This window comes from Ursus americanus, chromosome 13 (assembly GCF_024610735.1).
Source record: "Ursus americanus isolate L20-20 chromosome 13, mUrsAme1.1.p, whole genome shotgun sequence".
NCBI classification, from domain to species: Eukaryota; Metazoa; Chordata; class Mammalia; order Carnivora; family Ursidae; genus Ursus; species Ursus americanus.
Window position 1 is genome coordinate 43,458,935 of NC_142139.1, and position 12,963 is coordinate 43,471,897.

Consider the following 12,963-nt stretch of genomic DNA (forward strand, 5'->3'; position numbering starts at 1 on the left):
GGAGTAGTCGGGAAATTGGCCCTCACTCCCTCAACACAACCGAGGAAAATATTAACAAACAACTGATTGATTTTCTGCTCAAAATATAATTTTATTTTATAACCCTTGCAGGCAGTGATCTCACTATTACACAGAAACCATCATTTCTCAACGAGGTGATCAAGAAGCTTCTTGTTGGAACCCTCTTCCCTCCACTTCTGGCTCTGCAAACCGCGACACGTGACCTATGCCTTCTGACTTGAGTTTCTTCATTATAAGGTGGGAATACTGAGAGTAATTACCTCATATGCTTGTTGTCATAATGACACAACATAACATGTGACTGGCACATAGCACACAATCTGTTATTAGCATAATATTTGTTTTCAATAAACTTCACCACCCCTGAGAAAACCAAGTATTAAATATTCTAGTACCTCCAGGTTTCTGGGTTCAGTGGAGGACACAGAACTATAATTCCGGGTCTGGGCTAACAGAGGTTATGTGAATAAGAGATCCGTATAACCCCGACTTGCAATTATAAATAACATTTCACTGCTGCCCCTTCTTTGTTACAAACGAGGATTTTGTTTGGCAGCTTTGCCTTCCCAGGAATTTTCTATTTTGAGGTTTTTTTCCTGTGCTCTTTTCCACTTCTGAATGTCTTTTGGGAATTTTTTTTTTCCCAGACAAGAGTTTCTTATTGTATAGATTTTTTTTTCACTGATTTTAGGATTCTCTGACAAATAAGCTATTAGAAACCTAAAATAATAATAATATAAAATTAAAAAGCAGGCAATAACATAATCCCACTTTTTGCTTTTTAGCACTCATACATTCAGAATCCTTTACCTGTTATTAAAACAAGGAATTGAAGGTATCAGAATTCGTGAGTAGACTTGGAAACTCACTATTAGTTCACAGAGAAGTGTGTTAGTGGCAGCCATCATTTCTCTATGGGCTCGGTGCTGGGGTATCAGGGACAGAACTTAGCACAGCGCCTGCCTTACCATAGGCATTCAGTAAATGGCACCTTCTCTTTCTCTTTCCTTTCCTTTCTTAGTGATGACCTGTTGACAATAAATATTGACATCTTGATGATGAGGACTGAATTGATTTTTGTTAAGAAATTCTATGGACTCTATTTTCAAGGTACTTCCAGAATCTGGGGATGTTTCACCTTTTCCACCACCACTGCTGCAGTCCACGCAACCCTCATGTGTCACCTGGATCATTGTGACATCCTCCTAATTGACCTTCCCTTTGACCCTTCTCCAGCACGCTGGTCTCCTTGCATTTCCTGACTGTGCCGAGCATCTTGCTGGCTTACACACTTTGCACTGGCTAGTGTTCTCTCTGAAAGACTCTTCCTTCAGATAGCCACACGGCTTGCTTCACTTCCTTCAGGTCTTTAGACAACAGTCATCTTCTCAACAAAGTTTGCCTTGATTATCTCATTTCGAATTGCTGACAGACACTTCCTCATTCTCAGATCCCATTCCTCTGATAGTGTCCTGCCTTTCTTCCGCAAGAGTTTCATTTTCTCGTATACTGTATAATTCATATATTTATTAGATAATGTTCATTTTCTGTCTCCTCCCGCTCCCCAAGACAGAAATCCTTTTCCTCCTTTATCCCCTTAACGTATCCCAAGGGCCTAGAACACTACCAGGAATATAATAATGTCTGAGTAGGTGTGTACAGAATGAATGAAAGACAGATATCTTCTGTACTTAAAAAATATGAAGAGGTGATTTCAGTTTTTGGACATACAAACTGATTCCTTTTGTATAATCTTATTATGGCTCAGAGATCACATTGCTTAGTTCTATAGGAATTAACTTTTATGCTAAAGTGGTTTTTTTTAAAGATTTATTTATTTATTTTTAGAGACAGTGGGAGGGGGAGGAGGCGGGGTAGAGAGAGAGAGGGTCTTAAGCAGACTCTCCGCTAAGCATGAAGCCTGTGGGACTGGCTCTCATGACCCTGAGATCATGACCTGAGCTCAAAGCAAGAGTTGGATGCTTAATGGACTGTGCCACCGGCTGCCCCTATATGCTAAAGTTTTTGAATTTATACAAATGAGATAACTGGTAGAAAATATAGTGACTAGATTCAGATTCATTATGTGTCAATCAACTTTGGGTTCCCTTCTCTGTCAGTCTCTCTTCCCAGGGCTAATGTGATTCTGTGTGTGGACTGTGACCAAACTTATCCATTCCACTCAGATACAAAATTGGTCTTGACAGTCTGATGAAGTTTGCAAATCCATTATTTTCCTGAGTAAAACAGCCAATGCAAATTAACTAAAAAGACAACTCATGAAGCATATATCACATCATCAGGCAGGATTCTATTTTATGTGAATTAAAGTCCTATTGAATTTCACTTTCTTGTGCTGCATATAAAAATGATTTGAAGATAAAGCATATCCTAGGCATAGGAATGTTTGAATGTGGGAAGTAAAGCCTTTCTGTAAGATTTTCCAAATAGGCTTAAGTTGGATAGGAGGAGAGAATGACCATTTGGTAGACATTGTGAAATACTAAAGGTATGAGTGTGGGTGGATTTGGGAGAGATTTAGCTCACTGATCCAGGAGCTCTTTGAATAAATCTGTTTTGTAGACTTAGACTCTTGAATGTTTGCCATATGACAATATTTGTTCCATTTGGGAGGGATGGATTTGGCAAACTCTTACTATTGTTTCTTGGGAATGGTGTATAAAGCATTAAAGTTATATTCCATTGAGAAAATATGTCCAATTTTTAAGGTAAGGACAAAGAAGTTTGAAATAAACTGAGAATTTTTTCTATTTTTCCTCCTGTAAAAAAAGATGCATGTAATTACTTAGTAATACTTTTAATAAAAGAAAATTATCATTAAATGCCCCAAGAAAGTCAGACAGATTATGATTAGATGCTATCCTATCTAGGTTATAAAAAAAGAGCAAGGTCTCAAGGTTCTACCTCACTTTAGGGAAGTGTTACCATGTCTTATCAATGGAACTTGGCCATAGACATGTCTTTCTTTTCTTCCACTTTTTCTAAGATAAGAGTACCTCATCTGTTCAGAATTTTGAAATTAAATGAAGTCTCACCAGAAAATGATTGAGAAATTAGTGTGAGTGATGCATCATTATCACATGAATTGTACAAATTTAATAGAAATTTAAAAAAAATCACACCATGATTGATTTCTATCTCTTTGAGTTCTCATTATTTTACTGTTCTTGAAAAGATTCCATTGATTATTAGGGACTAGTCAAAAGAAGAGTGTTTTCTTGATTTTGGCAAAGATTTCCCAAGAACTTTGTTGTATAAGAACTTGGGTAATGTGGGTATAAGTTATATCTGATTCACAATGCGTTTTCAATATATAGTTTACTAGACTAACCAAGGAAGAAGGGCAAAGGACAGCCATCTTCAATGTAGATCTATGTATTACTGGGGGAATTTAATATGTGACACATTATTGGGTAATTTCACTTTTTGTGGCTATTAGTCTAGTGATTATTTTCCAGGAGGCACATTCTGAGACCTCATCAGAATTGTAGAGGCAGCTGAAATGAGAGGAAACATGTTGTTTGAAAGTTATATTCAACATTAGAGTCTCATACATTGAACAAAAGCAAAATAAAACAAAACACGTATTTTTAAAATTATGAACTATACAAAAACTAGCTTGATAACAGTTTAGGTCATGGAAATACGCAGCTAATAGAGTAGTAAAATATTTGGGGTGAGCCATGGAATTAACAAGGACAGCGGCACACGTCTATCACTTATTATTTTCTTTGTGTGCATATAAGGTCTGATATTTACAGCTCAATTGTATAACACAAATATTAGTGGAAATAAATCCCAAATCTTGGTAAGAGTTTATGATACCCTACACTGGGCCAGTAGTAGCTTTTCCCATTTTTCACTGTTTCTGATTCACCTTTACATTGCACCCCCCTGCCTGAAATGGTCTGGCATCATCATGGCTCACTACTTATTCACTTCATTCAGATTTCTGCTCAGAAACCACCCATCAGAGATGCCAACATGCCAGACCTCCACCCCAACCCTCCTCACTGATCTCTAGTCCCTTTCCCTACTTTATTTTCCTTTATGCAGTTATTGAGCTAACATATTATATATTTAGTAGGTTTTTTGAAAATTAATTTTCGGTCTCCATCAATGGAATAGACAAGAACAGAGGCACTGTTTTGGTCCGTGTACTACCAGAGCTTAGAACAGTTCCTGGACCAGGGAAAACACTCGAGAGATAGTTGCTGAATCAATAAATGAGCTGAGTAAGCAAATGAGCAGCCTTCGGCATCATGGGATATCTTGAAATCAACACTTGCTATACCATCATTCAGATAGTCTGATTATACCCTTCTTATTTCCCTTTTTTGTCTTCTTTAATTTTTAAAGTTTTTCTTGGGATATCGGAATTTAGCAGCCAAAACAAAGTAAATACACAAAAACAAACTCTCAAAATATTTTATGAGACTTATCCAAGTTCAGGCTATCCGTACTGCAAGGGATGGCATCCCGTTTAATACTATGATCTACATCAAAACTGCTGAGTCATGTCTCAAACTCACCTTCATATCTGAGCACTATTTGGGGTAAAAACAAGGATATATTATTTTTAAAAGCAAGATATTTTTCCAAAGTTAATCATTTGTTTTTCATGAGTTTAGATATCCTGAAATATACAGTCAAAACTCTTCACGGGCGTTTAAAAATTAATTGTAGGAGTGTCTGGATGGCTCAGTCTGTTAAGTGTCTGCTTTAGGCTCAGGTCCTGATCTCAGGGTCCTGGGATTGAGCCCCTGGGCAGGCTCTCTGCTCAGCAGGGAGTTTGCTTCTCCCTCTCACTCTGTCTCTCAAATAAATAAATAAAATCTTAAAAAAATAAATAAATTGTAGAGCAAAAACATCTCAAAATGCTGAAGAAAATTTTCAGAAGATACATTTCTCATAAAAATATTTATCTTACTTTTCTGTCAGATGCATAACTGATCATTTAGCTGATGATATTTTCAAATTTTATAGATACTCATTACTTTATATTGTTCTTAGTTCTGATGAATCTTCTGATGAAGGACATTGTGCCTAGCTATTTATTTAATGTAGAGAGAATAACTTGTTTTCTCAAGTATCGGGGCCAAAATTGTTCAAGTAAAATAAACTAAATTAAAAACAAAAAAACAGTAAAGTAGGCCTGTGGTGTTCTGGAAAAGCTACTCCCCACATTAGGACTTATATTTTTAGAATATCAGAGGAAAGATCCAATCAGACACCTTAAAAAGACGACTGCCAACAGAGTTAAACATATTTAACATATGAACTAGGGACTTTTCAAGGCACTGAATAGGAGCTGCCATGAAACTCCAATCCCAATCCCTTGCTCATTGTGTTCTCCCTGGAGAAGCTGTAACTGAATTTTCAGCAAAATCAGGCCTCACAGGAAATAAAAGGCTCTTCTTGACTTGCTATGGCTTTGAAAGAAAAATCTCTTGAAAGTCATTTCTAAGGCAATAATTAAATCTGAATTAAAGTAATTTAAAATTATTAAAGTGAAATTATTTTATAGATAAAAATGCTAGTTAGTTGGAAGCTTGCGACCCTCACTTTTTAAACACTCACGTTTTTGTGGGAAGATGTTTAAAAGAAGTTTTTATAATTCAATACAATTTTTGATAATCAAAGCAATTTTCAGAAAATCACTTTAGAACATTTTACGGTAAAATCTCAGTTTATTTTAAAATAAATGAACATGTTTCACATCAAATTTTCCCATTTTTACCAACACTCATTTGTAAACTTGCTTTTCTGCACTTTTGGCTATGAAAATATAACAGTGCAACAAGTTTGTTGGTAAAAGTGTGTTCTATCTTTAGATTTGCTTAGAATTGAAAATACTATAACTAGCAACTGACACAAATTTGTGATTCAGCTGTTATCTGATTGAAGTAGGAAGAAAATATTTCTTTTAATATTAAAACAATGTTTTCTTTTTATGGTTATCATTGCTCTGGGCTTAGATTTTTCTGAAATTTTAAATATCATTAAAGGAGAGCAAGACTTTTTTTTTTTATCATACTAGAATATTATACAAAAAGAAAGAAAATGACATATGGAAGCACTACTTGTGAATTCAAGTTCCTCTTGCTTCCCTTGCTACTGAGAGTAAATGTGTCAGAGCAGAACCCATCTATGTAACTTGGGATGCAGAAAATCTAGTCTTTTTCTGGAATCTTCTCCATTCCTTAGTACTCATTCCGTCTGCGCTTTCTGGGGAGGGGCTAGCTCACACATAAATATAAATATGAGAGTCTGTCTGAAGCGTTTTACTTCCTCTGCTATCGTATCCAGAGCTTTGCCACCCTCCTGGGGCTCACCCCACCTCCCACAGGCTGCCTGCCCTGTTACTAAGACCTCCAGGGGTTTTCTCTCTGTCTTGCAGAGTAACTCCTGCTTTTCTTCCACCAGCTCTTAGACACAATTCTTTCCTTTATAAAAGAGTCATTTCCTTCCCAGAGCTTGCATACCTGGAGATGCTGAAGTGAGACAGGGCTGCTGAGGGAGCAGGCTGGATGGCGTGTGGGCCAGGCTGGGCAGATGTAGTCTAACTTTGTATCTAGAATAAGTCCCCTTCTCTCCCTGCCCCTACGATATCCGTGCCTTGCATCTTGGGCTGGCCACTTCATACTGTAATTTCCCCTCTTCTTCCTTCCTTCTTTCCTCCCTTCCTCCCTCCCTCTTCCTTCTGTCTTTCTTCCTGCTTCCTTCTTTCCTTCCTTCCTTCCTTCCTTCCTTCCTTCCTTCCTTCCTTCCTTCCTTCCTTCCCTGCCTCCCTCCTTTCCTCTTCCCTCTTTCATCTCTCCCTCCTTCCCTTCCTTCCTTTCAATATTTTCTAAGCACCTATGTGCCAGGCATTATGTGAAATATTTCATAAACTTATTACCACAAGTGCTTAACAATTTAAACACATTTGCATCTGTCTCTTAATAATATTCATGTTCTTTTCCATAAGATTTCTGCATCATCCAGAGCACTAAACTCCCTGTAAATCTGAGGAGGAGGAAAGCTCTTATCTACTCAACATATATCAGGAATTCCCATGCTTGCTCCTTTTGCCATCCCAACAAGATTTGAAAACAAGAAATGAAATCTTCCAAATCAAGGGATGCGTCTCAGCAAATGTTTCCGTGTGTCTGAGACACACAGAAGCTTTGGTTTCAGGGACACAGCAGTCTGCTCAGTGCCCGCAAGCGATCTCTAGGGGGTGGTGTGGCTCAATGCAACAGCTCTCAAGGTTGTTAAGCATGCAAAATCTCAGTATGTTTGTGGGTTGGGTTCTCTGGCTAATGAACCGTTTCTAGGGAAAAAGTCACTAAAGAGAAAGAGAACTGTGTTATTTTATCATTCTCTTTTTGTCTCCTGTTCCTAGCATGTGATAAATGGAAAGAGCGTTCTCAGGACACAGAGTTCTACTTAGTTCGGGAGTAGAAGGAGAGTAGCATTTAGGACTAATGGCGGAGGGTACTGGATTCAGAAGAAATGCCTTGATTGGGAGATTTAGTTTCAAGTCTCACTGCAGAGGCAAGAGGGAAAGGATGGGGCTGGGGGAGGGGGTCCTGATATTGGTTGAGACCATGGTTGGGTTCCTTCTCCTAGATTTGAGAATGAGTTGGGAGCGTTACATGACCTAGAGAGATTCTTAGGTGTGTATTTGCTATGCAGCATTAGTGAGCCTACCCTGAGGAAGAGGGACCCAGCTAGAGGGCTAAGAGGGATGGAGGGAGGAGGATGGAGAGCAGAAGCAGACTCGGTTCATCGTCACTGAGAGCTAAGCCCTCGTGACACTCTCCGTGCAAATTCAAACGCTATGGGGCATTGTTGGACTATTATTAGAATATGGGTAGTGTAGATCACGTAATTTTGGTTCATATTGTGTTATTTAAAAAAATCTTAAAATCATTTTTAGCAATGAATAGCCTTAAAGTCTGGGCAATTTAAAGATAACATGACTCTATAATCCAGGAATTTTCATGCCATCAGTTCATTTAACAAAAGGTTATATTGGCACTTACTGAATCACATTCTTTTTCAATATAAGAATAGAAAATGTGAAAGAGTTTTGAAGACAAACTGACATATTTCGGATATATATTATATATTATGATTATATAATTATATGTTATTGATATATTAATAATTATATGTAATTGATAATATATAGTATATATGAAATAACACAAGATATAAGTATCTTCCACTGTGTGTTCTAGTACAAGTTTGAAAGCAGGTGAAATTCGTTAATTCTCTGGTATTTAGGAAAAAAATGTTTGAAATTTGATTGTCTTTGGTTGGAAGTAGTGAAAGGGCTAGGGGTCCTATAGATAATAGAAGGAGCAACTATGCCTTCGAGTAAATTGTATTTCCAAGAAACACCGATTACTAAAAACTTGAGGAAGCTTTGCAAAACTACTTTATCTATGACTTAAAGCTCAAATCAGTGGAACAATTTTGTCCTTCTTTCCCAACAGGTTATTACTAACTTGTGTTACCAGGAGCTCCGCGCTCTCCCGCCATCCTGCGTCTCACTCTGCCTCACAGTAGGACGTGAGGAATGCTTGCATTTTAATACGAGGACAGGGTAACTGATGCAGCCAAAGGCAGGTTCCCTGGAAAGCTAATGAAGCTTAAGCTCTGGGGTCCTTCCCTTGCCCCAAACTGTGTGGGAGCTGGGAGTTTCTGAGAGTATCAGGTGTTCTAGGTGAGAAGGGTAATCCAAGCTGTAACCAGGAGGCATTTTGTGTAAGAAATCCTGGTAATTGTCTCAATGGATCTCAGAAGAAAGGGACCTAAATTTATAAGCCTTCTGTAATTTATTGGGATTTTCAGTCTCATTCTAAGTATTCACTTGTGTGAATTTTGTATTTGTAATTTGTTTATTTTTCATGAAGATGGTCTCTCAAATTGCGTAAGCTTACATGTGACCAAACCTGGATTCACCCCCAACTGTAATAAGTAGATGCAAAATGTATAAAAGCTCAAACATAATGCAAACGAGTTTTATTTTGTTTTGTTTGCTTTTGGTTTTTTGGTTTTTCGCTCATATAATACTACAGAATAGGTGAACAGGTTTATGGGGAGCCCTTCTCCATACAGTCATTCAGGGACCCAGGGGAATGGACCTCTGCCATCCCCAATATGGCTTCTAAGGTAATTGTGGGGTCATCAACATCTTAGGCAGTCAGAACTTAAAAAAAAAAAAAAGCCCAAACCCCCAAAAACTTGTGCTGGGGAGGATTCTGGGGGCCAACCCCGGGAGTGATGCTTTTCACTTTTGTTCACATTCCATTGACTTAGTCATATTCTACAACTAAATTTAAGTGAGGCAAGGAAATGTCATCAGTGGGTGCTCAGGAAGAAGAGGAGGATGGATTTTGGGTAAGTCTCTGCAACAAGCAAATTCCTTTCATGTTTTTTATGGTCTAGGTACACAGATTGTATGGAAATACCTTTTTGTATGTAACCACTTTGCTGAAGCATGAGAAAAAACTCTAAAAAGTATATGGAATGAGATTTAAAATCTCAGTCTGGAGCCGTATTTACCCAGCAATCATTAAAGGAACTTGCGTACACTCAATGCCTACTTACATTCTAATGTGGACTGGTAACTGAGTCTTCTAAACAGGAGTTGGATAATCTAGACGTTAGAATCTGAAGAGATGGTTCACAGCGTGGCAGCAGAAAACAGGAAGATTAGGGGCCTCCTACCTTCTTTCGATAATTGAGATGGGTTGAAGTCCTGGAATAATATCATCACTGTAGTTACTTAATCACCGACTATTGAACTAGGGAAAACACCCTATGAAATGGAAATTAATTGCGTGATACTTTTTAATATGTTTGCTTAAAATGAATGTGCAAATATCATAAGGATTGATGGTACATATGATGACATCACCTCACATGGAATGAGGATTTAGAACGCATAGAAAGTCCACTGGTTAGCAAAGGAAGTGACTTTCAAAGTGGATGCAGAGTTCCCTAAAATGAGAACTATAATGCTTATTATCTAGAATTTTTTTTGAGAATCAAATGAATGAAAGAATGTGTGTAGATGATCTTTGCTAATTATAAAGCACTATAGAAATGCCAAGATTCTTATTGCTGTTTTTAAGTTCTCTTCTAAAACTTTCATTATGATCTCCTTCTAACCTAAACAGTATGGAGTAAATGGCTAAAAGTGTATTTGTTTAAAAACAGTTTCATGACTTGAGATTTTTTTTTTTTCAGTGATAAGCTTCTAAAACTTATAGTTTTCAGTGGAGGATATGATTGGATATATATTTGCTTTGCACACAACTTTCTGGAAAGGCAGCTAATGCTTAAGAGGAGAGCAAATTGAGCCTGAAAGCTATATTTGCTCTTCAGGAGTAAAATACTTCTTGTTCCTCAGGTCGGTTTTTCTTTCCCCTTTAAAAATTCCCGTCAAAATCAGAGATTCAGCTTTATAAGTCAGTCTGGCTTCCATTTTCACTGGAGCAAATTTTCTGCTAGATAAAAATAAGTAATCCTTATGTATTTTTATTACTGTAACCTGGAAGAACACTGAAAATTATAAAAGATGGGCAAGAACATGAAGTTTTAAATAATAAATCATAAATTATCAGATACCTAAAGCAACAAATATAAGAAGCAGCTTAATAATTGCAAAATCTTTAATAGGAATTTTATAGAAAGAGAAGCTAATAATATGCCCTGATAAGAGCCTTGAATACACATTTCCATCACCAGTGAATGGTTTGTTTAAGGAGATAATATATGGCCAACGTAACATAGAGCTGATTACGATGCCTCATCCTTTTCCTTTCTAGCTGATTCTGTCTAAAGCTTCCAATTCTCATCTATACAATGCAAACCTCATCTAAAAGGCAGTGTTTACTAGATACTTTTTTAAGTGTTCAGCTGTATTAGGAAGTTCTGTGCACTATGCTAATGTTGTCCCAAAAGTTCCAGATTTATTTTTAAGGAGCTTCTATAGATGTAAAAGAATATTTACAGGAGCTCAGAAACTGCTGCACCATTTATATGAAAGCAAATAGGAGTTAAAAGTGTCTTAGGTTAAAATAATAATAATAATAATTAGCATAAAGACCTTAGAACAAAATCTCTTTATTTGAGGTGAAGAAGGTGATGGGAAAGTAAATAACAAAAGTCACCAAATAACACAAGGTCACTAGGTAACAAGATAAGTAATAAAGAACGAAACTAATAGTACAGATAATGACTATTATAAGAATAGTGAGAAGTCGTTGTGGGGCATTACAGCTGGGGATGCTTTCTCAGAGGAAGTGAAGTTTGTGTGAGATTTGACACATTAATCAAGTTTGGTTCAATATAGACCCAAGGGGCAGCAAAAGGATTTCACATGTAAGGCTCAAAAAAGGCAAAAAAATAAATTCAAAATAGGAATTATTAATTATTTTTAAGGATAAGTGAAAAATTCTCCTCCATAGAGCAATGAGAAGGTATAGTATAAAATGTAAATTGAGCCATGCCTCTGTGCTAGACAGAGCAAGGGGGGGCCTTATTCCTTAAAACAGTGGAGCTGGTCTTCTGCTTCCAGAACAATGAAGTGGATATATTTTTCTTGATTTTTCCCATTAAGTAGAACCTGTATGTTTACACATATAGGAAATATAAGAAGACTCTGAAAGATGGAGAGAGGAAGGCACACCAGCTACAAACCCAAACATCCAAGGAACAACATGGTGATGAGTTATTTGGGTTTTACTTTTGCCTCATATATCCTGGGCTTGGAGATGAAGAAGCTAGCAATCCAGAAACACCAAGAGACACAGAAGAAAAATAACCAAACAGAACACCTCAGACAATAGAGTGCTCTCTCTCTAGTCAAAGAACCATGAGAGGAGAAGCCGAGCAAGACAGAAAACTCTTAGACCATAACAGGTCTACTTCTGCCAATCACACAGGAAAAAAATGTGGCTCTATCCCCATCCCTGCCAGCAGAGGTCAGGTGGGGAGCTTAGCCTTCCACCCTTGCCAGATTGTGACAAAGCACCCATTCTCTCTTTCAGGGTGATGTCAGAGAAAGCTGGGTAGGGACCTGTGGCTTTCATCCTACTGGGTGGTAATGAGTCCACATAATGTTACTAGTGTTAGTAGTTAGTCGTGTTAGCATAGTTGGTAGTAGAGGCCACATAGGGAGCAATCACAAAGCATTTTTATCAGTCCCAGTCAGGGAGTGACCTGTGGGACCCTAGTGGGGAGCTGGAACTCCCAGCCCTGCCCAGCAGTTGAGAACCAACTCCCGCTCTCTCTCCAAACTTGGGAGTCAACAGGAGCTGAGAGGGAAACCTGAATTCTTGAGCATTTATCCCAGAGAAATGAAAACTTTTGGGGCCCTGGGTGGCTCAGTCAGTTAAGCACCCAACTCTTGATTTCAGCTCAGGTCATGATCTCAAGGTTGTGAGATTGAGCCCCATGCTGGGCTTGCACTGGGCATGGAGTCTGCTTGGGATTCTCTCTCTCCCTCTCCCTCCACCCTTCCCCTGTCCCTCTCTCCCACACTCTCTTTCTCCCTCTCTATAAAAAAAAAGAAGAAGAAAAGGAAAAAAAAGACAACTTATATTCACCCAAAAACCTTTACACAAGCATGTGTAGTAGCTTTCTTTGAAGTCACTAATCACTAGAAACAACTCAGATGTCCTTCAGCTGGTGAATGGTTAAACAATCTGGTACATCCATACCTTGGAATATTACTTAGCAATAAAAGCAAAAGAACTGTTGATACGTAGAACAACCTGGATGAATCTTGAGAGATTTACTCTGAGTGAAAATAGCCAGTCCCCAAAGGTTATAACCTGTAATTCCATTTAAATATCATTCCTGAAATGATAAAACTACTGAAATGGAGAACAAATTAGTGGTTACCAGGTGTTAAAGAGA